The sequence below is a fragment of the Schistocerca serialis genome, chromosome 12, assembly GCF_023864345.2.
Source record: "Schistocerca serialis cubense isolate TAMUIC-IGC-003099 chromosome 12, iqSchSeri2.2, whole genome shotgun sequence".
Lineage (NCBI taxonomy): Eukaryota > Metazoa > Arthropoda > Insecta > Orthoptera > Acrididae > Schistocerca > Schistocerca serialis.
This window is the reverse complement of record NC_064649.1, coordinates 33,499,194-33,527,010: the sequence shown is the minus strand read 5'-3', so window position 1 is coordinate 33,527,010 and position 27,817 is coordinate 33,499,194. Positions and strand designations below refer to the sequence as shown.

The 27,817-nt window shown below is 42.6% G+C and overlaps 1 protein-coding gene and 1 long non-coding RNA gene across 7 annotated transcripts in view; one reads left to right on the top strand and one right to left on the bottom strand.

Annotated features, from left to right (window-relative positions):
* LOC126428085 (uncharacterized) overlaps positions 1 to 19,969 on the bottom strand; it is a 101,705-nt gene extending 81,736 nt beyond the window's left edge. For both annotated transcript variants that reach the window (XR_007576772.1, XR_007576771.1), the window contains exon 1: positions 19,485 to 19,969. This is a non-coding gene — a long non-coding RNA (uncharacterized LOC126428085). The remainder of the gene's footprint in view (positions 1 to 19,484) is intronic.
* LOC126428083 (F-box/LRR-repeat protein fbxl-1-like) overlaps positions 8,787 to 27,817 on the top strand; it is a 110,936-nt gene continuing 91,905 nt past the window's right edge. For 3 of the 5 annotated variants that reach the window (XM_050089972.1, XM_050089973.1, XM_050089971.1), the window contains exon 1: positions 8,787 to 8,917. The gene's annotated coding sequence lies outside the window, so the exon portion shown is untranslated. The remainder of the gene's footprint in view (positions 8,918 to 27,817) is intronic. The other 2 variants (XM_050089974.1, XM_050089975.1) reach the window with 2 other exon arrangements.

Genomic DNA, 27,817 nt, shown 5'->3' with positions numbered 1-27,817 from the left:
AGAACGTGGACTGGTTCTCTGGATGTCACCTGATTAGCAAATCCGTCAGGGAGATTTCAGCGCAAGTGGACTGGTGATGGCGTGATTCCGAAGTGGAAACGGGAGGTTACTAAAAGAGGTGTCTGGTTGTGTGAAATAGGTTTTTGCTGGGACTCGTTATTCAACAAAGCAAGAGGGAAAGGTTATGTTTCATTGACGATAACTTTTCGTCACAAATGTCAGGAGGGCTAACCAGGAATCGCTACAATCACTACAGTCAGTATTACGATGAGTAACGTAACAAAAAGTTTCTGTCCACAGCCAGCAAACAATTTTACTTTAATTCATCTTCGAAAATTAATATAATATGTTGTATGTGTTTGCCATTGGATTAGTATTTGGCTTCTGTGACGTGGGTGGTATGAAGTACTTGAAAGTTTGCATTGCATCTACATCTACATCCATACTCCGCAAGCCACCTGACGATGCGTGGCGGAGGGTACCTTGAGTACCTCTATCGGTTCTCCTATTCCTGTCTCGTATTGTTCGTGGAAAGAAGGATTGTCGGTATGCCTCTGTGTGGGCTCTAATCTCTGATTATATCCTCATGGTCTCTTCGCGAGATATACGTACGAGGGAGCAATGTAATGTTCCTACGCTATGACGGCAATAACTGTTCTTACGTAAGATTGCTTACGAATATAAAGTTCAGTTTCAGTTTAATTATTCTTGTTTATGTGAGGAACTGGCGACCGTTGGTTATTTTCATTAATGACATACTTTATAAACCTTTTTTCCAAATTTTGCACTAACTACTGTCAATTATAAATTAGTTTACGTAATGAAAAGGAATCAAGTAAGAAATGCATAATTATAACCTTGCAAAGGGAAGCATCCCCTTTCACCACGTCAACTGAAATTTTATTTCGTTTCTAGCAAAACGACACTATGCTTCCTTTACTAGAAGGAACAATATTCAACTAGTCTTTCGTAAGTTCAATGGTCGGAACGGATGTTGAAATGTAACACATTGATCTCTAGGTTTCGTTTGCCAAACCAGTAGCATAACGACAAGCGAGAACCGTGACAACGGTACGAAAACCAAATGCAGCTTCTACGAACTTATTTGTTCTCGTTACGGAGGCCATGACGGGCTCTTTGCAATTGCGTGTCTTTCATATACTGTTTAGTTATAGTTGTGTGTCACTAGAGGAAGGAATTTGCAATGTTAATTTATTACAGCAAAACCTCAGTATTGGTCATAAAGAAACATGATTAGCCTAACAAAACTTATGAAATCGAGTCTCTCAACAAGGAATCGAATGGTAAATAGTGGAGGTTGACGGAGTCTGATCGTTACCAGGAGAAAATCACTTTGTTACAAAGAAAACGCAGCCCCCATTGGAGATAGATAAGCAGGAAAGTAACTCCCTACACGAAAGGGAGAACAGTAAAAGAGGATCCCTTCCTCATGTTAGGTAAATCACTGGACTACTCATCACACGGTCTGCAACTAACTACAGTCCACATGATGGGTCCCTCAACCTCTTATAATTATTGCTCCACACTGAGGTGACAAAAGACATGGGATACCGATGTGCACATATACAGATTGTGGTAGTATCGTGTACACAAGGTACAAAAGGGCAATGCTTTGGCGGAGCAGTCATTTGTACTCAGCTGATACACGTAAAGTGTCCGTCGTGGTATAATATAATAAAAATACATAATAAATGTTTAGATATATGGATATAATGAGATTAATTTTTAGGCGCTCGAACTAGCACAATAAGTTGGGCTATGCCTGTAAATGGGTTAATATTAGTTCATATTAGTTCTGCATGGGCGAAATAGTCTTTCTCTTGCTGTAGATTTATGCTTACCAATTAATAATACTACGTCCGATCGCCGTATCCACCTACAAAATCTTGACCGTGTCCATCATTCCTTTTGTAATCGGATCTTCGTGTTAGCTCCGAAGTAAACAGGTGAGTTTCTTGAAGTCTTTTATATCACAGTGCTGCTTGGAATAATAACTATATTTTTCGCTAACAACATACGAATGTATTATTTCTTGTACACACATCAAAAATACAGACTTTTTTACTTATGCTCTCAACCCAAAATGACTACCACAGATCACGCTCTAAAATAACGTGCATGTACCTTCGTTCATTAGCAGAGAGCGAGTCTTTCCTCTTACCGAGGAACAGGAAAAGACATCTTATGTTTTTTCAACATTCGAAAATCAAAAATACATGACGGTAGGCGCAGGCTCTACGCTGGACTACCGCTTCACCTTTCCTCTTTGCCTTTAAACAAAACGAAAACATAAAAGCAAGAAATGCAAAAGGTACATCACAATGGCTATAGCCGCACGACGGTAATAAACAGACTTTCAACGCGAAATGGTAGTTGGAGCTAGACGCATATGAGTTCCATTTCAGAAATAGTTATGACATTCAATATTTCGAGATCCGGAGCGTCAAAAGTGTGCCGAGAATACCAAGTTTCAGGCACTACATCTCACCACGCAGAACGCAGCGGCCGACTGCCTTCATTTAACGACCGAGTCTAATATATTGATTATTCCTTGCTACTGTAGTGTTATCTTGATGCTGTGTCAAAGGAGGACAGGCGTTCCAAGGCGCGGAAGCAGAGACGATGCTGAGGGCAGACGAAACTAGGAGAGATGTTGTTACATGAAGTAAACAGCAAGGGGACAGCCTTGCGAATATGCAGACGCCCCCAGACGCGGTCCCAGGGCGCTAGTTACTCTTCAAGGAATTAACAGGTAACTTCGTATGTCGTATAGACGCTGTAGTAGGTTGCCACAGTAGAACTTAGTAACCAACAGGCACGTATTAGCGTATAAAGCCAGCTTGAGACCAGCCCTGAGAACAGCAACGTCAGTAGGCTCACAGGAGTTAGAAAGAGAGCGAAAACGCCAAAAAACTGTTGACCCAGCAGTCCCTACTCCGGGGAGCCTGAGGGGCGGGGCTAAATGACGTATAACTATAATGTTGCAAGCCTTATTTGGCAGAGCAGCTACGTTTAGCTTTCAGCTGAACAATGTTGATACCAAATGCGGACTTAGTGCAGCTGCATTAACATCACCGCCTTATGAGCAGTAGAGAGGACCTAACTAAACCGTGATTGGCAGGCGCCTGCAAGAGACCTGCGGCATTGGCTGGGTGGCTTTAAGTGGGTAAAACAGTGCCCCCACGCGACTCTTTAAAACTCCTAGATTCCTCATTTTGGCGGAGTTCTCAGTCAGGCAATCTGGGCGCCGAATCCGCGTCCGTCGACTCCAGCCTCGGTCCGGTTCCGCGTAAGTCTGCTCTCTCACTTGGAGTGCCTCAGTGAACAGTGTCACATTCAGTATGTTTTGTTTTGCAACTAATTTGTTGCCTTAAGATGGTGGTAGTGTTTTCTACTGTGGTTAGCATCCACACCTGGGACTTCTGCACTGGCTTCTGTTGTAACAGTGTTTGTTGTTGTTGTGGTCTTCAGTCCTGAGACTGGTTTGATGCAGCTCTCCATGCTACTCTATCCTGTGCAAGCTTTTTCATCTCCCAGTACCTACTGCAACCTACATCCTTCTGAATCTGCTTAGTGTATTCATCTCTTGGTCTCCCTCTACGATTTTTACCCTCCACGCTGCCCTCCAATACTAAATTGGTGATCCCTTGATGCCTCAGAACATGTCCTACCAACCGATCCCTTCTTCTGGTCAAGTTGTGCCACAAACTTCTCTTCTCCCCAATCCTATTCAATACCTCCTCATTAGTTACGTGATCTACCCACCTTATCTTCAGCATTCTTCTGTAGCACCACATTTCGAAAGCTTCTATTCTCTTCTTGTCCAAACTATTTATCGTCCATGTTTCACTTCCATACATGGCTACACTCCATACGAATACTTTCAGAAATGACTTCCTGACACTTAAATCAATACTGGATGTTAACAAATTTCTCTTCTTCAGAAACGCTTTCCTTGCCATTGCCAGCCTACATTTTATATCCTCTCTACTTCGACCATCATCAGTTATTTTGCTCCCCAAATAGCAAAACTCCTTTACTACTTTAAATGTCTCATTTCCTAATCTAATTCCCTCAGCATCACCCGACTTAATTCGACTACATTCCATTATCCTCGTTTTGCTTTTGTTGATGTTCATGTAACAGTGTTATTCATGCTTTTTCTAACCCTAGAACTAGCCTCCAGTATATTAGCTAATCCTTTCTGGAATAAACAATTATTTCAAAACGCTGCTTGTCCAAGAGTCTCCAAAACGAGTTCCCTACCAAACCTCACCACCTGCATCTCTAGTAAATGCCTGTGCCAGTGTTGGCTCAGATAGAAGAAAGCAATCAAATACCTTCACTGCGAATTGTCGTCCTGCCTTCTGCTCTGTTGAGTGGTACTTAGGATAGGTAAATAAATTAGTGAAATCAATGTGAAGTGAAGTAGAAATTGGAAAATAAATGAAAAACTTAGTTTAGTTTAGAGAGTTACACACTGGCAAACAGCGGGCAGAGCAGCAGTGACAGAAGAGCCAATGACCGTGAAGTCAGCACGTCAGGAGAAGCCATTGCCCTCCCCACATAAGCGGAAGCTGTCGATTCAGCCGTCAGGGCATTGCCCGACCGGCTCACGTGTTTCTCAATTGTCACATGTGATCGAAGGCCCTCGCCAACATTCCAAGAGCCAATGACCGACGTTAAGAAGATTCTTCAAGAAGTTTTTCAACGTGCAGAAGACGTAATGACCGTGAAGTCGTTCACCTCAAGTGAAAAGTGAATAAATACGCGAGACGCAGTGGGCCTGACAGGAGTAGTTTTCAGTTCAGTTTTGGCGCTGAAGACCATCATGCAGGAAGAGACTACATCGTACACAGAAGCACCAAGTCCGCCGCTGTGATGGAAAAGCAAGCCGCAGCCTCGCCACCAGAAGACAGAAGTAAAAGGTGTTTGAAGACTGATTTTTACGTACCCGGGTGACTCGTGAGGATGGGAAGGAGACGGTCTCACATCAGCAGTTACCTGTGAGCTGGTGATGAAGATCTAACAGCCGAAGACTGGCAAGCTGGAGTCCGTTGTTCGAGTCCGGGACACTGGCCTTCCCCCGCCGCACCGCACCGCTGGCAGACGCCCAACACTGACACACGCGGCCGCTTATAAAAGAGAAACATTGGGACGCCACATCCAAGGTATCATCATCCGATTCACGACTTCGTTCTCAGTAATTAAACGGGCCGCCTAACGATGCGAGTCTCCAGTCAACTGGGCGAGACGGCGACACGAAATACACACCGCCACGTCTAATCAGACGCTGCCGCTCACGCAAGTAGAAGGCTTCGCAAACGACACAGCTGCCGCTCTCCCAGCCAGAACAATCCAGTAAGGAAACCATGTACAAATCTCTCAATAAAAGTTATCTTGTGTAAAAGTACTGTTTCATTCTACCTCATACCCTAGCCAGGGAAGAACCCACCATGCCCACATGTTGTTAAGAGAGAAAAAGTAATTTATTTAGTGGTTTTCACCCTGACATAATGCTTTAGAATCAAATGCCCTTTGCAGTAATGCTCATCCTGACAATTGACTAGCATCAAAAGAGAAAACCCAGTTACAGCTCTGTACCGTTCGGGAGTGCAGACTGACCGGTAACCCCTTTACTCCCTCTCCCATCTATGTCAGGACACGACACGAGAACAGCGGCGTTTGTGTAGAGTTGTCAGTGTTAACAGACAAGCAACACTGCATAACCGCGAAAGTCTACATCGCACGTGCGACGAACATATCCATTAGGACAGTGCCCCCAACTTTGGAGTTAATGAATGGGCTATGGCAGCAGATGACCGACGCTAGTGCCTTTGCTACCTGCTCCGCCTAGCCATCTCTCCTGGGCTCGTGACCATATCGGTTGGACGCTAGACGACTGGAAAACCGAGGTCTGGTCAGGTGAGTCCGGATTTCTGTTAGTAAGAGCTGATGGTAGGGTTCGAGGTTGGCACAGACACCACGAAGGCATGGACCCAAGCTGTCAGCAAGACGCTGTGGAAGCTGGTGGAGGCTCCATAACAGTGTGGGCTGTGTTTACATGGTATGGACTGGATCCTCTGTTTCAACTGAACCAATCATTGATCTGAAATGGTTGTGTCCGGCTACTTGGAGACCATTTGCAGCCCTTTATCTAGTTCATGTTCCCAGACAACGATGGAATTTTTGTGGATGACAATGCGCCATGTCACTGGGCTACTGTTGTCTGCAGTTGGTTGTGAAGAATGTTCTGGAAAATTGGAGCGAATGATTTGACCACATCTACATCTACATACATACTCCGCAATCCACCATACGGTGCGTGGCGGAGGGTACCTTGTACCACAATTAGCATCTTCCTCCAAAACAGAACGATGGAAAAATGCAGCTCAATCAGAAGATATGGTGGTGATAACAAAAATCCCACAGCAGCTCAATTCAAAGCAGCCTACAAACGATTGCTTATCCATCAGCAGGTAAGAGAGTCAGAATTTGGATCTACTTTGGATACTGCAGATTGTTCCATTCTCAGTGTATCTTCTGGACTGGATGTGACCCAATCTAACCCATTTACATCAGTTATCAATTGTAATTCAGAAAAGTTAGGCCTAGATGTTGCATCGGTCTCTCATGATCACTCATACAGCATTCCTGCTGTCTCATTTGAACAGCTGTCAAATTATGTACGGAATGTTGTTGCATACATAGCAGGATTCATTGTGCGTAAATGGACTAAGTCAGTACATTGTGCAGAATGTGCCAATTCCTTATGTGGGGCAGTGGACAGTGACATTGGACTAATCAGAAGAAAGAATGTGGGAGGTTTAGTTACACCTTCTGCTGACGTTATTAAAATTTGCAAAGCAGCAGAGCAAGCTTGCCCAGATTGCCCGACATGAATCCCATTGAACACTTATAGGACAAATCGAGAGGTCAGATCGTGCACAAAATACTGCTCTGACAACGCTTTCGTAATTATGGACGGCTATAAAGGCAGCATCGTTCAATCCTTCTAGATGAGACTTCCAACTTGTTGAGTCCGTGACACGTCGAGCTGCTGTACTATGCCGGCCGAAAGGGTGTCCTTCAGGGTATTGCGAGGTATGCCACGACTTTTGTCACCACGGTGAACGTACTAGAAAGATCGGCAAAATAAGTTTATTACGATCCGGAAGTACACTAGTGCCCATTAAAATTGCTACACCACGAAGATGACGTGCTACAGACACGAAATTTAACCGACAGGAAGAAGAGCCTGTGATATGCAAATGATTAGCTTTTCAGAGCATTCACACAAGGTTGGCGCCGGTGGCGACACCTATAACGTGCTGACATGAGGAAAGTTTCCAACCGATTTCTTATACACAAACGGCAGTTGACCGGCGTTGCCTCGTGAAACGTTGTTGTGATGCCTCGTGTCAGGAGGAGAAATGCGTACCATCACGTTTCCGACTTCGATAAAGGTCGGATTGTAGCCTATCGCGATTGCGGTTTATCGTATAGCGACATTGCTGCTCGCGTTGGTCGAGATCCAATCACTGTTAGCAGAATATGGAATGGGTGGCTTGAGGAGGGTAAGACGGAACGCCGTGCTGGATCCCAACGGCCTCGTATCACTAGCAGTCGAATGACAGGCATCTTATCCGGATGGCTGTAACGGATCGTGCAGCCACGTCTCGATCCCTGAGTCAACAGATGGGGACGTTTGCAAGACAACAACCATCTGCACGAACAGTTCGACGACGTTTCCAGCAGCACGGACTATCAGCTCGGAGACCATAGCTGCGACTCTCCTTGACTTTCATCACAGACAGGCGCCTGCGACGGTGTACTCAATAACGAACCTGGATGCACGAATGGCAAAACATCATTTTTTTCGGATGAATCCAGGTTCTGTTTACAGCATCATGATGGTCGCATCCTTGTTTGGCGACATCGCGGTGAACGCACATTCGTCATCGCCATACTGGAGTATCACCCGACGTGATGGTATGGGGTGCCATTGGTTACACGTCTCGGTCACCTCTTATTGGCACTGACGGCACTTTGAACAGTGGACGTTACATTTCAGATGCGTTACGACCAGTGGCTCTACCCTTTATTCGATCCCTCCGAAACCCTACATTTCAGCAGGATAATGCACGACCACATGTTGCAGGTCCAGTACGGGCCCTTCTGGATACAGAAAATGTTCTACTGCTGCCCTGGCCAGCACATTCTCCAGATCTTTCACCAATTGAAAACGTCTAGTCAATGGTGGCCGAGCAACTGGCTCGTCACAATACACCAGCACTACTCTTGATGAACTGTGGTATCGTGTTGAAGCTGCATGGTCAGCTGTACTTGTACACGCCATCCAAGCTCTGTTAGACTCAATGCCCAGGCGTATCAAGGCCGTTATTACGGCCAGAGGTGAATGCTCTGGGTACTAATTTCTCAGGATCTATGCACCCAAATTGCATGAAAATGTAATCACATGTCAGTTCTAGTATAATATATTTGTCCAATGAATACCCGTTTATCATCTGCATTTCTTCTCGGTGTAGCAATCTTAATGGCCAGTAGTGTAAACTAACGGCTTCTTTTGCCATTCACACATTAATTTTGAACTACACGGCTCGAGGATGAAAAGAAATGTGAACTGGCTTCTCTTGCGTCAGGTCCCCAGTAGTTTATCTGTATTCGGATAAAATGAACTTCCGTCACTCATGGAAGATAGTGTGATAGTGCCCTAAAACGTCGGAGGGAGTCATGTGATCGACACTGGATACGGGGTATAGCTGTGCGATAGAGTGTATAGCGGGAGGGCAGGAGAATATAAAGGAACGCGATTTTTCTAGCGTGTTCATACCGGCGTTGTATTGCACTACCAGCGAGCCAGACGCGGAACTATGTAAGTTATCATTATTTCACAGTTTCCGTACTGAGAGTGTAATTTTTTCACTGGTCAACGTAAGTTAACCTACAGTAGGCGGCCGTATTATTAGGAGCAGTAGTCAGACTTTTGCATTTTCTAGTTTAATGGTATTTTTCTGATAAATTGTTGGTTGTAGGTCTCTTATCTATTATTTATTTGTGTCAATATTCTGTTGGGATCAGAAAAACAACAAAATATGCAGGTAAAATTATTTTTTTACATTCTGCAGAAGTAATATTAGCACTGACAAAAATTTAATTCAGTAAATTTCAAAATTTACTGATGTCACTCTTTGCTGCAATAAGAGCTTCTATGCGTCAGCGCATGCTCTCTACACATTTATTTTTTTATTTTCTTGGATTTCGGAGTTACGATGCCATTCTCTGATGAGAGTTTGAAGCAGCCGGCGGGTAATGTTTGATGAATGTGTCTCCATTTTGCTCTCATAGACTCATGGAGCAAAATCCAAAGTATGTGTGTAATGGTTGCACTATGTGAGGAAGATGTGTGATAATAGTAATGATACTTGAAAAATGATTTAGTTTTTTGACCAAAACGCAGTCGAATCTTTTTGTTTTTACCCCTCAGAAAATCACGTTTGACCCCTTAGGATATAACTACCCCCAGCTTGGGAACCACTGTTCTAGCAAAGCGGGAAGTATCCTATAGGTTCTGATGAGTGAGTTTGCGTGTTTCAAAACGTGTGACATAAATTGCCGAATAATTTCATTACATTGACTTAGGAGCTAAAATTTTTTACACCGCCAAAGAACCATAGACTTAAGTATATGACACATACTTGAAATTCATTCACCAAACTGTTCTAGAGGAAAAAAGTTCTTAACAGACGAAAGGGGCAGACAGAGGGATATGAAAATGAAAAAACATATCGTGTGATACAATAATAAAGCAACGATTTTTCTGATTTTTACTTTACTTGTACTGTAAAACCTTGCTTCTTGCCAAATTTCATGTTTCTAGGTCACCTGGAAGTGCACTATAGGTTTTCATGAGTGAGTTTGCCAATACCAAAATATGTGACAGAAATGGTCGTATCTCTTTATTGTATTTACTTATAAGTCAAAAATTTTTACACCGACAGACGATCATAGGCCTCAATATGTGATATAAATTTCAATTTGATATTCCAATCTGATCCAGAAAAGAAGGATCTTAACAGACGAATAGACACACAGACGGATAAAAATGAGAAAAAAAAATTTCTCGTGTTATACAATTACAAGTTAACACTTTTCGGAACTTTCCCTTTACTTCTAGTATGAAACCTTGCTTCTTGCCAAATTCGACTATTCTCAAACCACGGGAAGCAGTCTATAGGTTTTGATGAGTGAATTTTTGATTTACAAAATATGTGACATAAATGGCCGTATCTTTTGACTGAAATGACTTACGAACTTAAAAGTGTTTCACCGCCAAGAGACCATAGACGTTAATGTGTGACATAAATTTGGCTTTGATACGTCTACCCGTTCTTGAGAGAAAGGGTTCTTAACAAACGGACAGACAGACAGCCAGACGGACAATATGGCGGTCCTATAAGCGTTCCGATTTTTCGGACTAAGCCAAGGAACCCTAAAAAGTGTCGGAGGTGTACAATTACCACATTTAAGTAATTTAGAATTTATTAATTTATGATTCTGTGTCCTAAAAAAAGCAAGACAGATTAATCTGACATTTTATATATGAGATTTCATTAATAATTTTATACGTAAGTAACTACAAATCATAGAATTAATGTGACATTTGACTTTAAATTTGGGAAACTAATATATCCATCATATAAGGTTCGATCGAAGTCGTTGCAGTTCTCACGATGAGCTCAAGGTGTTCGTCTCAGACTTAGGTTCTACTTTTTCTCCTTATATGATTTGCTCTTGAAAACAACTTTTCACATACGTACGGGCCTCCAAACAAAGATGACATTACGTAACACATGACTGTGCAGCGAGGGATATTTGTCTCTGGGCGGGAATGATTTGCAAGAGTCCAAGAGTGTCACTCGATCAAATTTTTGCTTTAGTTGGTTGTCAGACTGCATCTCTACGCATTATATCTGAAAATTTTCTGGCAGTGTTTGTACGTTCTCGTATATTGTTTGTAAAATGTCCCGCGAAAACACAAAAATTTTGATTATTTTTTTCGATATCCTGAAATCAGTTTTCAACTTCTTGCATCAAATCGAAAAGTTTGGCTGCGTATTTCATCCCGTCCTCAGGATTATGTTTGGCCAACGCGTCGAAATGAAAGAAACTGTTTGTACTTGTGCTCGCCATAATTTCAGTTTTATTTAGAATGCGTTTATTGTTTGAAACTTTGAACCGATAAGGAGGTTTTTACCATGAAGAAGCCTGTTTAAGTCACCTAAATGAACAGTCGAATCTACCAAAAATGCTAAATCTTCCTCTCTGCTGGCATCGTCAGCTTCTGGTACAGATTTTGCATCTGATGTTATGAACGATTTGATTTCATAAGTTGTGCTATAAAATCTTTTTAACACCTGGCCTCGACTGAGCCACCTTCCTCCTGTGCAATATACGATATCCCCACAGTCAGCGTCCAGACTTCTGATGGGAATTGACGATTGATTCAGTCCCGCAGAAAGTTAGCCCGTGGGTTGTGAATGAAAAAATTGAATTGAATTTAAACTTATCTTTTTGTACCGATCAACTTCACACGGAAGTAAAAAGATTTCGTGAAAGTGCGTTGTAGAGACGTTCATGTTAAAATATGATTCTTATTTGTAGCAAAGGATATGATATCAAATCAAACCCGTTATAAGAGAAATACAACACGTCAGATAGCAAACATTGGCAGTAACTGCAATCCGCATGAATATTTCTAACTTTACCGACTTGTAGTGATCAGAACCATGGCGAAAAACGTTCTTTATCATAACCGTACCGAAATAACATGGAATATCCTTGTATTTTCATAAATTAGTTTCATTATACGTCTCTAAATCTCTAGTTTTTCAATTGGAACCGAAGTAGCCGTAAGATAACAGACAAACGCGTCTGTCAGAATGGCCGGTTATGAGAACGAGGCTGTGCGGTTTCAAGTACCGCATGGGCGGCCGCAATTTGAGAATAGCATCGTGTGGCTGGAATATCAAGTTGAAAATATCCAATTTGTCTTAACTTTTTTTTACATAAACGGATTTTTTTCCGATCGTGTTTTAGATGCTCAGTTCTTCGGCCCGCTTGCGGCTGAGACCTACCTTCTCTTGTGGGTGGACCACATTTACTGAGGAGTCTTCCCGTAAATTGCAGTCTGGCATTTGCCTTACCCGTATTTAGACAGGCTTGTATGCTACCATCAAGCATGCAATTAGAAATACATTTGCTCATTCATCCTTTCACACAGAAGGAAAGGGGGATGACAGTATCTTATCATATACAGCATATAAAAGAAGCGGATGTAGGTTCCGTATGAGACTGTGTGACATGAATTACATATAAACTGTGATTTAAAGTGTAGTAGTGTGAAAGATCGTTCTTGATTATGTGTAAAAGTAACAAGTTCCACTGCTCAGTCTCCTCCCAGATAGAGTCAGAAACACCCAGTAAACTTAGAAGTGAAATGTATGCCGTAAATGAACAGATTTAAGAAACTAACATGAATGGGATCCAACAGAGACCTTTCAGGTTGTCTTTTTTTATTTGTAGTTCACTGTTGCTGTTTGATTTTACACATCGTCATTTTGTCATTTGGAGATATAGTAGCAGGTGGAGCGGTGGACGCTAGAAAATGAAGTGTCAATTGGAGAAATAGGAACATTCCTGACATGTTCTTCCATTTGAGTTCAATAGAGAGGTGGCAGCACCAGAGACAGCCAGAAGCATTTGTGCCCTGTATGGGGATAACGCCGATGGACAAAGCAAAGCAAAAAAATGGTTTTCTCGTTTTAAGGAAGATCCTTTTCACATTAGTGACTCTCCTTGCGCAGGAAGACGGTTGGGGTTTGATGAAGATCGTTTAAACGCATTAATCCACAATGATCCACTCATTGTACTCGAGAACTGGCAAATGTGGTGAACTGGGGTCATATCACCATCGTGCGACACTTTCATGCAATGAGAAAGGTTCAAAATTAGGGTGTACGGGTACAGCAAATTCTAAGCCAAAATCTCAAACATCAGCGGCTCGCCATATGTGCATATCTGGTTGCCCGTCATCAATTGACTCGTGAACAACGCCGACCATTCCTATCCAGTATCGTTACTGGCGACGAAAAAAAGTGTCTTTATGCTAACATATGGGAAACAAGGTATGATTGAGCCCAAATAGAACAGCAACTTCCCGTGCAAAGACCTGAGCACATCCAACAAAAGATAACGTTTTGTATATGGTGGAACACCGGCTGTTTGGTGTTCTACGGATTGCTTCCCTGAGCTATATCAGTGCCGAAATTTATTGTCAACAACTGCGACGTCTTGCCGACGCCATCCAAGAGCAATGACCAGAGAGAGGGACTGCGTTAAGTGATGCTACTCCACGATAACGCCAGCCCGCATTCTCCTACACTGATAAAAAACGCTATTCAGAAGTTAGGTTGGGAAATCATTCCGCTCCCACCTTATTCATGTGGTCTTGTGTCCTCAGATTTTCACCTCTATCGAACAACCGTCAAGGAACAACCTTTCCGGAGGAAAATAGCTCCGAACATGACGAGTTCTTCTCCACAAATCCACGTGATTACAGTCCCGGAACTGACAAGTTACAACCAGTGCTGGCAGACTGTTGAACAGTAAAGGGGAATATACACTGAAGAGCCAAAGAAACTGTACACCCGCCTAATATCGTGCAGGGCCCCCGCGAGCACGCATGAAATGCCACAGCACGACGTGGCATGGACTCGACTAACATCTGGAGGGAACTGACACCATGAATCCTGCAGGACTATCCATAAATCCGTAATAGGGCATGGAGATCTCTTCTGAACAGCACTTTGGAAGGCATCCCAGGTATGCTGACTAATGTTCAAGTCTGACACTCTGTAGCAATTCTGGACGTGTGTGGTGTCACATTGTCCTGCTGGAATTGCCCAAGTCCGTCGGAATGCACAGTGGACATGAATGGATGTAGGTGATCAGACAGGATGCTTACGTACGTGTCACCTGGCAGAGTCGCATCTAGACGAATCAGGTGTCCCCTATCACTCCATCTGTAGACACTCGACACCATTACAGAGCCTCCACCAGCTTGAACAGTCCCTTGCTCACATGCAGGGTCCACGGGTTCTTGAGGTTGTCTCCATACCCGTACACGTCCATCCACTCGATACAATTTGAAACGAGACTCGTTCGACCAGGCAACATACTTCCAGTCATCAATAGTCCAATGTCGGTGTTGACGGACCCAGGCTAGGCGTAAAGCTTTGTGTCGTGGATTCATCAGGGGTACACAAGTGGATCTTCGGCTCGGAAAGCCCATATCGATGACGTTCCGTTGAATGGTTCGCACGCTGATACTTGTTGATGGTCCAGCACTGAAATCTGCAGCAGTTTGCGGAAGTGTTGCACTTCTACCACGTTGAACGATTCTCTTCGGGCGTCGTTGGTCCTGTTCTTGCAGGATCTTTTTCCGGGCACAGTGATGTCGGAGGTTTGATGTTTTACCAGACTGTTTACATTCACGGTGCACTCGTGAAATGGTCGTCTGGGAAAATCGACACTTCATCGCTACCTTGGAGATGGTGTGTCCCATCGCTCGTGCGCCGACTATAACACCAGATTCAAATCACTTAAATCTTGATAACCTGCCATTGTAGCAGCAGTAACCGACATAACACCTTCGCCAGACACTTGTTGTCTTATATAGGTTTTGCCGACCGCAGCAGCGTATTCTGCCTGTTTACATATCTCTGTATTTGAATAAGCACGTGTATACCAGTTTCTTTGGCGCTTCTGTGTATTATTTATGAAAAAAGGCTTCCTTATGTGTATCTGTTGCCTTTTTTTTTTATTCCGATTTTGGCCGTCTAGGGACCGCGTTAAACAACTATTTTTCAATGTACATTTCTCCTATTGCGCTCCTCCTCTTTTCTCTTCTGCCAATATGTCTTCATCCTCTCTCTGTGCTGCTCCCTTCGGTCTTCTGTCCACACTGTTCCTCCAGTTCTTCTCTTCTTCACTTCAACACTGTTGCCTTTATTGAACTTGAAAAATCTACGAACCGATGCACAGGCCCAATACTCTTACATCTGAAGATCTCTTTCTCTCTCTCTCTCTTTTCATCTCCCATTGGCTATCTCTCTGTCTCTCTCCCCAATAAATCTGATATGGACGATGTGCTGTGCTCTATTTGCTGCCAGGTCTTCTATTTAGTCTCAAAGCTGCTGATATACCGTACGCTCTTATTTTGTTCGTTAGGTAACAGTGTGGAAATTTATAGAACTGTTTCCAGAAGTGAGAGAACACGGCATCTACCAGGGTGCCTGTATTTACCGCTTTTTGGGTCTCGTGGACGTACAGTGCGAGCTGGGTCTCACGCGATCGTTGTTTTCGCCAAGCTGATTCCTACAGAGGAGGTTTCCAGGCTCCAGAGATCTTATAATACGCGAGCAGAAAACAAATCCTAAAATTCTTCAACATAATATCAGTGTCCTAGATCTTTAATTGTACTTGCCAGTTTAACAACCCTTTTTGGAAACGGGAATGACCTGCACGTTTTTCCGATGACTAGGAAATATTCGTTTGTGCAGAGAACCCCAGTAGACAGATGAGCAGGCTGTTTCGCATATTCTGTGTCGGTTCGTATAATTGTTCCGTCAGGTCCAGCGACCTTCCCTCCACTGACATTTCTATTGCTTTTCGTTCCCGCGATCACTTAATTCGATGTCTTTGATTCTGACGTTCGTGTTACGATTGAAAGGAGAAACGGCTGTAAAATCTTCACCACTGAAACAGTTTTGGAGAAAGGAATTTAGTATTTAGGTGTTCTTTCTGTCATTCTCTGTTTCGATACACTGAAGAGGCAAAAAAAAATAAAAACTGTTACACCTGCCTAATATATCCAACCAGCTAATCCGGTTCATGGTTTATTGTCCGCTATGCAAGTTGCAGGTTGCATGGCTTTCAGGGGTAACAAAAATTTCTTTTTAACATTTCGTGTAGTTATTGACCGAATTCAAAAATATAAAATTCTTCACAATGTTATCATTAACGGGTTAAATCTTATATTAAAGGTTTAACGAAGTACGACAAGCATTACAGTTAGAAAGTACGTATACGTCTAGGGCAACCTATCCCACAATGCGCAGATACCCACAATATATTCATTCAGTATTTCAGAATGAGAGTACTTAGTGACATCCAACTAAACGTAAAAAGTTTTCCGTTTAGCCCTGACTACCGCCCATTTGAACAGCTATTCGAACATATGCCGTATTGAAGCTATGTGACAGTATGTTAAGCAAGGTTTGAACGACTAACAGGACCTAGTGCCCAGACAAATTGTGCGAGACGATAAAGTCCTTTTGCAAAAGATGTTAATTGGGCTGAAAATTAATGTTCAGATACCCGTACTATTTTCATGTGCACCGTTCGGATTTTACGCGCGAATACGCGCAAAAAAACACGTTTTTCTGGAAGGATTTAGAAGCGTGCCACTTCTGTAATTTAAACTTGTACGAATCGGTTCAAACTTTGCACCAAGGTAGGTAAATGAATAAATTCAAAATTAACAAGTATCCACTGTCGAGATACAATGGTTTAAAGTTGACCTAAATGTAACACGTGAACTGAATGGGCTGAAACGGTTTAAAGAGATTCAAACATACAAAAATGCGTTGGTACATAAAATTGAAAACTCGCTTTAAAAAAATCTAGCTTCATTCGGATTCTACGTGTAAAAGAACGTTTTTGTGAGGTTTTTATTACTCACACCACTTCTATTTTTCAAATTAAGTGCAAAAAGCACGTTTCTCTGGGAGGTTTTTGAAAAGCAACACTTATGTACTTTAAACTTTTACGAATCGGTTCAAACATGCATTAAGGTACATAAATGCTTTAAGTCAAAATGTAATTTTGTAATACAATAATCTTTATACGTTGTCGAGATGCGACGGTTTCATGTCGAGGTAAATGTAGTGGGTCCCTCCCGTTGGAGGTTCGAGTCCTGCGTCGGGCATGGGTGTGTGTGTGTTGTTCTTAGCATTAAGTTAGTTTAAGTAGTGTGTCAGTCTAGGGACCGATGACCTAAGCAGTTTGGTCCCTTAGGAATTCACACACATTTGAACATTTAAATGAAGTGCGTAAACTCCACTCCTACTTGAACTGAATGCGAGGAAACGGTTTAAAATGATTCAAAGCAATAAAAATGCATTCTTACAATAAAATCGAAACCTTGTTTTCAAAAATTTAGCTTCATTCGGATTTACATGCACGAAACACATTTTTGTAATTTTTTTTGCGCACGCCACTTATACGATGGTTGCCCAGAAAGTAATGGACCACACTTTTTTTCTTCAACAATTATTTATTGAACATAATGAGAATTACACAAATGAAAGAATAGTGTTTTATCTACACACCCTAGTTTTCCATGTAATCTCCATCCCGTACTATGGCCTTCCACCAGCGCGAAACAAGGGCGTGTATGCCCTGTCGGTATCAGTCCTTGTCCTGGTGGTGGAGCCAGTGCTTCACTGTGTGAATCACCACATCGCCTTCCTCAGAATGTCTTCCACGAATGGCTTCTTTTAATGGTCCAAACAAGTGGAAGTCCGAGGGGGCTAGGTCAGGGCTTTAGGGTGGATGGAGTAACGCTGTCCGACCCTGTTTTGCGACGTGTTCAGCAGTCCTCAGACATGTGTGGGGCCGAGTGTCATCGTGGTGCAGCAAAACATCTCCTGTGTTGCTGTGGTGCCGAAAAAAGACGCCAGAAGCGTGTCTTCAGTTGTGTCGATGTGTTGACATATGCTTCTGAATTAATGGCACTGCCTCTTGGCATCACATCAACGAGAATCACACCTTCACAGTCCCAGAACACGGTGATCATGGCCTTACCAGCGGCAGCAGTTGCTTTGAATTTTTTCATCTGTGGGGAGTGAGAATGGCGCCATTCCATCGACTATCGTTTTGTGTCGGGCTCAAAATAGTGAACATAGGTTTCATCACCTGTCACAATCTGGGACAAGAAGGCCTCCCCCTCAGCTTGAAAAAGTTGCAACAAATCAAGACAAATGTTTTTTTTGGTGCGATTTGTGATCCACCGTTAGACGCCGCGGAACCGATCTTGCACACACTTAGGAATACGCAAGAGTGCGGATAATTGCGTCCACAGTTCCTTTGCTGACTGACAGATACAGCCCCGACTGACGAGTCGTAATGCGTCTGTCCTCGCGAATGACAACATCAGCTCGCTGCAACTTGTCAGGTGTGACAGCCGTGGATGGTCTCCCCTACCGCTGCAAATCGTGGAGCTCCGCCGAACCGCCCTCTGATGAACTCACCCTCCGTGCCCAGAGAATAACTGTTCTTCTGTCGACAGCAGATGCTCCATAGACTTTGCACAAGCGTTCGTGAATATTCCCCACAGCGTCTTTCTCGGCAGTGAGAAATCCAATGACGGCAAGGCACATGATCTACAGACGCCATTTTGAAACTGTCCTACAGCTACGCTATCTGTCGCAAGTGACGGAAACTTGGCGCGCTCACTCAGGAGACTTCAAATCATATAACATACTTAACTGAACCAAAGAATTTACTTTATTTACTGGCGATTCATCAAGAACATTGACACATTTAATCACACTAGGTGAGCGTGGAAGTAGTTGCCAGGAAGTAACTGATGGAAAATTACTTTTAACAAATATGAATTTATTCCTAAAAGCCTTTTCAAAACAGATTTAAAATTATAAGCAGAAAAGCACCCTCGAAATATCAAGTTACAGTTTTCTTTAGAGGCAAAGAACAATATTAACAGTAGGAGCCTTCGGGCTGAGAAGCTTGCCTCCTCATGGCCGTGGTCATGACCACTCACAACAACCTCTGAAAGACTACGCTGGTGCAAATCTGCAGCACACCAGATTACCTTAAACAAAAAATTTTAACAACTCACACAAACATGTAAACTATACACCCCGTAAGAGGAATGGAAATGGTACAACCCTCAAATTACTTGCCACCCAAAATGCAATTTTTTAAAGGACTCTTACGGTGGAAGTGTGGCAAGCTTATAACCTAAAATAACTATTTAAATAATACTCATAAAATACAGACTTACATAAAATGTACAACATGCTCTACATGACACATATATCACCTCGAAAGATGATAAGCAAGATAGAAATACATTTCAAGAATTCGATCTTCAAGCAATAAATGCGTTAACACCGAATCCGACAAACATGACAGAGGCAGCTATTAACGTACGGCAGCCCGACAGACAGACAGACAGACACTAACTGCCTAACAAATGCGGACGAGAGACAGACGAGCAAGCTGGAGACGAGAGACTGACCACGAACACAAGTAGAATTTAACAAGTAAATGAAACAACATATCACGAATCACTTAACCTTTAATAAACTGCGATGCCTGGCGAAGACCTGGCGCAGCACCCTCCAAAACGCTCTCCCGAACCGTCCGCTGGCAGCCTCTTCATCGGACGCAGGAAGGCGCGCCGATCTCCCGTCTCACGACGTCGCAGCTCGCCCCGGCCAGACCGATGTCGTGGGTTGACTCCTGTTGCTCTCGTGTCGACCGCGAAGCCACTACCCCTCGCTATACGCCGCGGCTCACTGGACTCACGTGGCGACCTCACATGCGCCGACGCTCAAGGCGGACAAGTCATCATGTGTCTCAGTGCGCGACCGATGAATCGATCGATCCAACCGCCAATGACCACTGCCTAAACAAGCTCGCGCAGACTGACGGCCTAACACATACCAGCACTCCAGACGACAAACAGACACTGACTGCCCCACACTGAGCCGGCTGACCAACTGATTAGACTCGCCGAGACTGACAGACTCACCCCTTGGCTGACCAACTGCCTCCGACTGACTTCATGCGACTAACCGACTGCCGAGCTGATAGCGCCCCTTAAATGCACGTGAACAGGCAACCTTTCATCTTTCCCACCAGAGGGAGACACCAAAGCTGCGATTGCCACAGCGGCGCCACCGCCAGAAACGGAGGGCGACTGCTTTACACTACGCGCTGCGGCGTGCTCTTCAAAACAGCAAATTTTACTACGGCTCAGTAACGTTTCGCATTCGTAGCATTGTTTTCGGCTGAGAAAAAAGAAAAATGCAGTGCATTACTTTCTGGGCAACCCTGGTATGTTTCAAACTTGTGCGAATCGGTTCCAATTTTGTAAGAAGGGAAACAAATACATATAGTACAGTGAAGGATCGTCCTGTTGTTTTGTGAAGGCTTTATCCGATGCCAAGATGTGAGAACATGGTTCGGAAGACAATTAAAAGAACCTATACCTGATCAGTAGTTGTCCATCTCAAGAAAAGTCTATACCAGTCGCCAAGCTATAGCAGTCTAATGTCAAACTTATGACAGGGGAACCAGAATTAAAAATGCTTCTATCATATTACAATAAAAGGCGAATTTGTTCTGGCCAAAGCTAGGGACGACTTATGTGGCAGCTGCAGAGACATTTACACCAAACATCTTGATATATTCGTGCTTTTTTACGAGCTAACCCTACTTCCCCAGGGCAGTAACCTCTCTTAGTGTTAGCGCAAAGCGTTGGCGCACCTGTATTTTGCAATTTATAGGCTTAAGTCCCTGATCCTGTGCCCAAAATCCAGAAGACTCTCCGGCCATAATAAACAGTATACAACATCACATGGATGAAGATCATACATGTAATAGCTAAAAAAGTTTTCTAGGATGACAAAATTTCTGGAGTGAATTTGCAGCTGGAAACGGATTACTTCACTTGATATGATGCAATTTATTACATGACATGGGTACCAATACCAACAAGAAACAAGCGCAAATTTGTTAGGATGTTTTGATTTAAATGTGTTTGAAACTGCCAGATAAGTAGAAGACCTAGTTCCCTTCTTTCGCGTCCCTAACCCTGGTTCAAATGGTTCAAATGGCTCTAGGCACTAAGGGACTTAACATCTGAGGTCATCAGTCCCCTAGACTTAGAACTACTTAAACCTAACTAACCTAAGGACATCACACACATCCATGCCCGAGGGAGGATTCGAACCTGCGACCGTAGCAGCAGCGCGGTTCCGGGCTGAAGCGCCTAGGACCGCTCGGCCACAGCGGCTGGCCTCCAACCCTGTCCGGGACATATTCGCTTTTTTTGTGCTGTGGTAGGAGTCTTTTTCACCCTGGTTATTATATCACTTTACAAAACTTGGTTCAGGAGATACCAACATAATAAACAATGAGGTAGTTGAAAACCTCGCGTCTGCTTAAAAGAGAATGCAAATCACACAAACTACATTCCTCGAGTGTTTGTTGGTTCGTCCGCTTGGCGACGTCCAACAAACTTTAAACATAATTTCAAATTCTGTTTTTCTCTTTTATGAATAACGTCAACTAATTCACGCAGTAGTTCATTTATAATCACAAGTTTGAAGCAAGAACCATGGGGTTATGTGGCTCCAACTAACAATTTAGCTTTCAGTTAGTTCAACATACACAGGGCGAGGCAGCTAACGTTGTAACAATATACTCTGAATAACTTAGATGCTGTACAAATTAGACGACTAACTGCACATATATTTTCAGTTCAAAAAAACAAACTAAGAAGCAAACCATGTCATTTTTAGTTAGTTCAATATACACAGGCGAGGCAGTTAAGACAGGCCACTTCAAATGTATGCAGAATTAATAAATATATAGAGATGTGGTTTTCACCAAGTTGTAGCGAACTATATGGCGAATTTCCTGACTCTCGCGAGTATTCTTTTTTTTTATCATTTATAGTAGACGAAGTACGACACTAATCTTTTTCGTAATCGAACTACATACATTTTTCTGCGGCGTTTGAAAGAAACTTTAAAGCGAACTTCTACTACATAACACGAATCGGCCTCGGTCAGGAGAAGAATTTCCATAAACGCCTGCGCTGTTATAGGAATGGTAAGCAAACATGGAACTCAGGTATGGTTCTTGTCTTTACCTGTGCGCTTGAGGCCCATCAGTCCGTGTGGTGTTTTCTTAGAAGTTTCTTTCAAATGCCACAGGAAAATTAACTAGTTCCATCACAAAAAAGTCATTGCTGTAATTCGTCGGCTATAAACGATAAAAATTGCCCAGGTGCTAACAGGACTCCCGTACTGAAGGTTCCACACAAACTTAACTGTATGCGAGAGGAAGTCAAAAGGTAGAAAAGGAATATTTATTCTAATGATAGAAAACTGAAACATACATTATTTTTCTACATAACCCACTGCATTACAACGCACTTCGTCCAACGTTCCATAATTTTTTTTGACTTCGTCGAAAAAAAAAGTTTTTGGTTGCAGTTGTAACTAATTTTGCACCCCAGTAGCAAATCTTCTTGCCCTGATCGCTTTCTTCAATGGTCCAAACATAAGGCAACCACCTGGAGACAGGTCTGGACTGTATGACGGGTGTTCCAGCAGTTCGAATCCCAACTCCTTTATTGTTTCGGCCGTCCGTTTGGCAGAATGTGGCCGAGCGTTATCTCGCTGCACGATGACACCTTTTCGCAGTTTTCAGCGACGTTTTTATCTGACTGCACGTTTCAGTTTAGTTCGCAACACATCATAATAGTTCTCACTTTTCACAGTTTCGCCTCTTGGGGTGAAATGAACGGCTGCCACACCTTCTATGTCCCAAGTAGTGTTAGCATACCACGTTTCGTCTTTTCGCTCTCTTTGTTTTGCTCGCGTAACAACTAATATATTGATAAAGGGATGAGATAAAATATGTTGCTACGAAAAGAGCCCTGAAATACTTTTTAGGGATGCTGTGCTGTGACTTTCTTTGGATCATTAATTTTCAACAAAACAAAATATATTATGTTATTATTCTGGATCTGGCTTGCTATGAAAGGAACATTGTTTCGTTACTGTAGCTCGCTATAAAGTTCAACATATCTTTCTTACTTTACAGTTATTGAAAAGGTTGCTGAAAATTATTTCGTTATCAGTACTGATGTTACAGTACGCAATGTCTGTTCAACATCAAAATTTTGCACTGGATTTTTGTTAACATTAAAACACCAATAAGTACCACGACTAACACGAGAACAATTTTCAGAGAAAATTTTTTTTTACTATAATGGTTGCCAGACCAGAACTACGCACAGCAAGATTCCTTTTATGTCATGAAGATAAATTACCTTTTTGCATTGTTAATAATATAACATCATCCGCAGCCCGCGTCCACCTGTAAAACATAAAATCTGCTGCTCTGCCCTGCAACTCCGAAAGCTGAAAGAAATAATTTTAGTTCACTATTACCTGTCCGCTTCTTTGCGGTATGATTGGTTTCATTTAATGCAGTTTGAATGCGCCGCGGCAGCGGCTCGTTCGTTCGTAGCGCAGCTCTGTACCACGAATAATATTTAAATAGCTGAAAATGTCTTAAAAGGATGGGATAAAATACCAGGCAAGCTTATTACAAATTGTTGTGTTGTCAGATGAGCCAACACCGTGTTATGAATGGAGGCCGAAATGCACGCGTTTTAGCTCACGCAGGCTGGCGTGAGGAGGGAAGAACTATACTGACGTGAGGTCTGGAACATGTCAAGGAATTAGAATTCAGAAAGCGGACGTAATTAGCTTGATACTTAACTTTAATCCATTAATGATGAACGTCGCTCTTGACGGTACACGATTCACAGTATTATTTGTTCAGAATACATTCGTAGTAACTGAATATGGCGCCTTGCTAGGTCGTAGCAAATGACGTAGATGAAGGCTATGCTAAACTGTCGTCTCGGCAAATGAGAGCGTATGTAGACAGTGAACCAACGCTAGCAAAGTCGGCTGTACAACTGGGGCGAGTGCTAGGGAGTCTCTCTAAACTAGACCTGCCGTGTGGCGGCGCTCGGTCTGCAATCACTGATAGTGGCGACACGCGGGTCCGACGTATACTAACGGACCGCGGCCGATTTAAAGGCTACCACCTAGCAAGTGTGGTGTCTGGCGGTGACACCACACAAATCATAATACAAGTAACTCTATTCAAAACATTTAGACAGATTAAATTCTTACACACCTTTACAAATCAATGCCTAATGGCGTCCTTCTTTCAGTCTCGACAAAAGAATGCTATAAAATCATACAATATAGCGTCACAGGCTCTTCCTACTCACGTAACTACAAAAAGACGACGGAGAAATTAATGCTCAGTTACAACTATTTGTACTCGGTTTGATATATTTACATCTTTGTTGACTTAACGTTCAAATTGATGCGTCTACCCGTTCCTCAGGAAAACAGGCCTCCACATACGGACTACAGACACACAGTCAGATAAGAAACGCCAAAAAAAATTTTTTCGTGTGACGTAATTACAAATTTACAGTAAAGCTGCATGCCCTCGGGAAATATCACGGCTGTAGTTTCCCCTTGTTTTCAGCCGTGCGCAGTACCAGCACAGCAAGGCTGTTTTGGTTGATGTTACCAGATCAGTCAATCATCCAGACTGTTGCCCCTGAAACTATTGAAAAGGCTGCTGCCCCTCTTCAGGAGCGACACGTTTGTCTGGCCTCTCAACAGATACCCCTCCATTGTGGTTGCACTTGCGGCACGGCTATCTGTATCGCTGAGGCACGCAAGCCTCCCCACCAATGGCAAGGTTCATGGTTCTTGGGGGGAAGAGCAGTTGAACGGAATGGACAGTGTCTTGAAATGAGGATATAAGATGAACGTCAACAAGAGTAAAACGAGGTTAATGGAATGCAGTCGAATTAAATCAGGTGATGCTGAGGGAATTAGATTAGGAAATGAGACACTTAAAGTAGTAGATGAGTTTTGCTGTTTGGGGAGCAAAATAACTGATGATGGTGGGAGCAGAGAGGATATAAAATGTAGACTGGCTATGGCAAGGAAAGCATTTCTGAAGAAGAGAAATTTGTTAACATCTAATACAGATTTAAGTGTCAGGAAGTCGTTTCTGAAAGTATTTGTATGGAGTGTAGCCATGTATGGAAGGGAAACATGGACGATAAATGATGTAGACAAGAAGAGAATAGAAGCTTTCGAAATGTGGTGCTACAGAAGAATACTGAAGGATAGATGGGTAGATCACGTACTTAATGAGGAAATATTGAACAGAATTGCGGGAAGAGAAATTTGTGGTACAACTTGGCTAGAAGAAGAGATCGGTTGATAGGACACGTTCTGAGCCATCAATGGATCACCGATATAGTACTGGAGGAAAACGTGGAGGGTACAAATCGTAGAGGGAGACCAAGAGATGAATTGGCTGTAGCAGATTCAGAAGGATGTAGGTTGCAGTAGTTACTCAGAGATGAAGAAGCTTGCATAGGATAGAGTAGCACGGAGAGCTGCATCAAACCAGTCTCTGGACTGATGACCACAGCAACAACAACAACAACAACAACAATCACAAATTTACAGTTTTCGGATTTTTTCCTTTGGTTGTACTGTACAACCTTCCTTTTTGCCAAATTTCATGATTTTAAGCCAACGGGAAGTACTGTAGAGGTTTCGACGAGTGAGTTTGTCGAGTATTAAAATGTGCGACATAAATAGCCGAATCCTTTGATTGCATTGTCTTAGAAGCTTCAATGTTTTATTTACAACGCCAAGGGATCATAGACCTCAGTATGTGACTTAAGGTTCAACTTGATGCGACTACCCGTTTCTATGAAAAAGAGTTTTTAACAGTCGGACAGACAGACAGACATACGAAAACAAAGTTATCCTTCAAGGGTTTCCTTTTTAGCGACCGACGTACGGAAGGTCAAAAGTTACTTGGTGAACGTCCGGAAATTCGCCATATTTTCCGCTATAACTTCGCGAAAATCGCACCTCGTTATATTCAATCATTTTAGATGCGTTTTGGGTGGCCTGTCTCAGTTACGTCACTCTGTATATTTCTGAGATTGCTCACTCGGAAAGTGATGACCATAATGAAGCAGTTATCGACATCGTCATGGACATTTAAAGGAACTAAAGCAGTTTGCCTGAGAATGAGTTGGCAGGGCTGGCAAGAGCATGCACTGACATGCTGACCGCGTCACTTCACTGTAGAGCCAACGCTACTGGTGCTGAATCCTACTCAGATAATACTATTCATGTGCGCTGATTTCCCCTACTGACGGGTATTTCCGATACAAGACATTGGCTTTTATCACTGACGTAACTGTAACGGCTGCTCTGACGTCACTTCCTGTTGGTTAGTTTGAACTTGCGTCTCATGTTTTCCGTTTTAAATCTTACGAGCATTTTCATATATATTGAAAATTTTCAATCACTGATTTATAGAACTACATCTGTGGGGTTATAAATCTGTATAGGGCTAGGAGAAAGTATTGTGTGCTTTTTAGTCCATTTTAGAACCGTGTTACATTAAACAATTACTGAAGTAAATATTTTCTGTCCTTTGTGTGTGAAATTTTTTCATGGATTATAAACATTTTCATGACTTTGTATCGGATACCTGTGTTACATTCAAGGTTTATTTCATTGTCTTTTCACCTGATATTATCTGAAAGAGTTCAATGCTACACTATCCACTACTAATACATCAATATGTTTAGTTGTTATTTTGAAAAATGGTTCAAATGGCTCTGAGCACTATGGGACTTAACAGCTATGGTCATCAGTCCCCTAGAACTTAGAACTACTTAAACCTAACTAACCTAAGGACATCACACAACACCCAGGCATCACGAGGCAGAGAAAATCCCTGACCCCGCCGGGAATCGAACCCGGGAACCCGGGCGCGGGAAGCGAGAACGCTACCGCACGACCACGAGCTGCGGCCTGTTATTTTCCTAAAGAATATAATAAAGAAGCAAAAAGTAAAAACAGAGTACTATCTGGTACATACCAGACACGAAAGTGAGTTAATATTGTATTGCCATCCAGTCCTGAGCAATGTAGCAAGTTTCAATTCTCTAACTCATCGGGAAGTTAGTTCTAAATCAACTACAAAATATGTGCTGAACGAACAGACAGAAAAGCAAAGTACCCACCGCAAAACACCAGAAAAAATGGGTTAATACGGCACTTTCATCCAGTTCTGAAATATGTACTCTCCAGCACATCACGATGTTAGTTTAAAATCAATTGCAAAATTTGTGCCGAACAAACAGACAGGAAAACAAAGTACTCTCCGCCACACACTAAACATGAAAGTGAGGTAATATTGCGCTGTCATCTAATTCTGAGTTATGTACAATGTTTCAAGTCTCTAGCTCATCAGGATGTTAGTTTAGAATCAACTGCAAAATTTGTACTGAACAGATAAACAGACAAGAAAGGACCTATTGTTAAAACAGAGAAAGAGAGAGAGAGCTAGATGATGAAACCACTGGAAATCCCATAAAAATCTGTGAAGAGTTCAATAGAAACTTCATTCATTCCAACCGAGTAGAAAATGCTCCCCTCTATAAATTTAACCTGATCATACGGAACAGTTTTATTGAATTCAGACTTAAACATGTGTCATGACAAAATGGTGTTAATATAATAAATACCTCAAGCAACCTAAACTGTACCCACTCTCTCTTACCATCAGTCGGTCAATTAAAGAAGGAACCTTCCCGAATAAACTGATACAGGAGTACAACCAGTCCATAAAAGAGGCAAACATGACGATGCACGAAATTATTGACCGATTTCTCTACAGCAAACATTTTTCAAAATATTCGAAAGGACAGAATATACCAAATAGAAAACTATAATAAAACACACAAAATTAT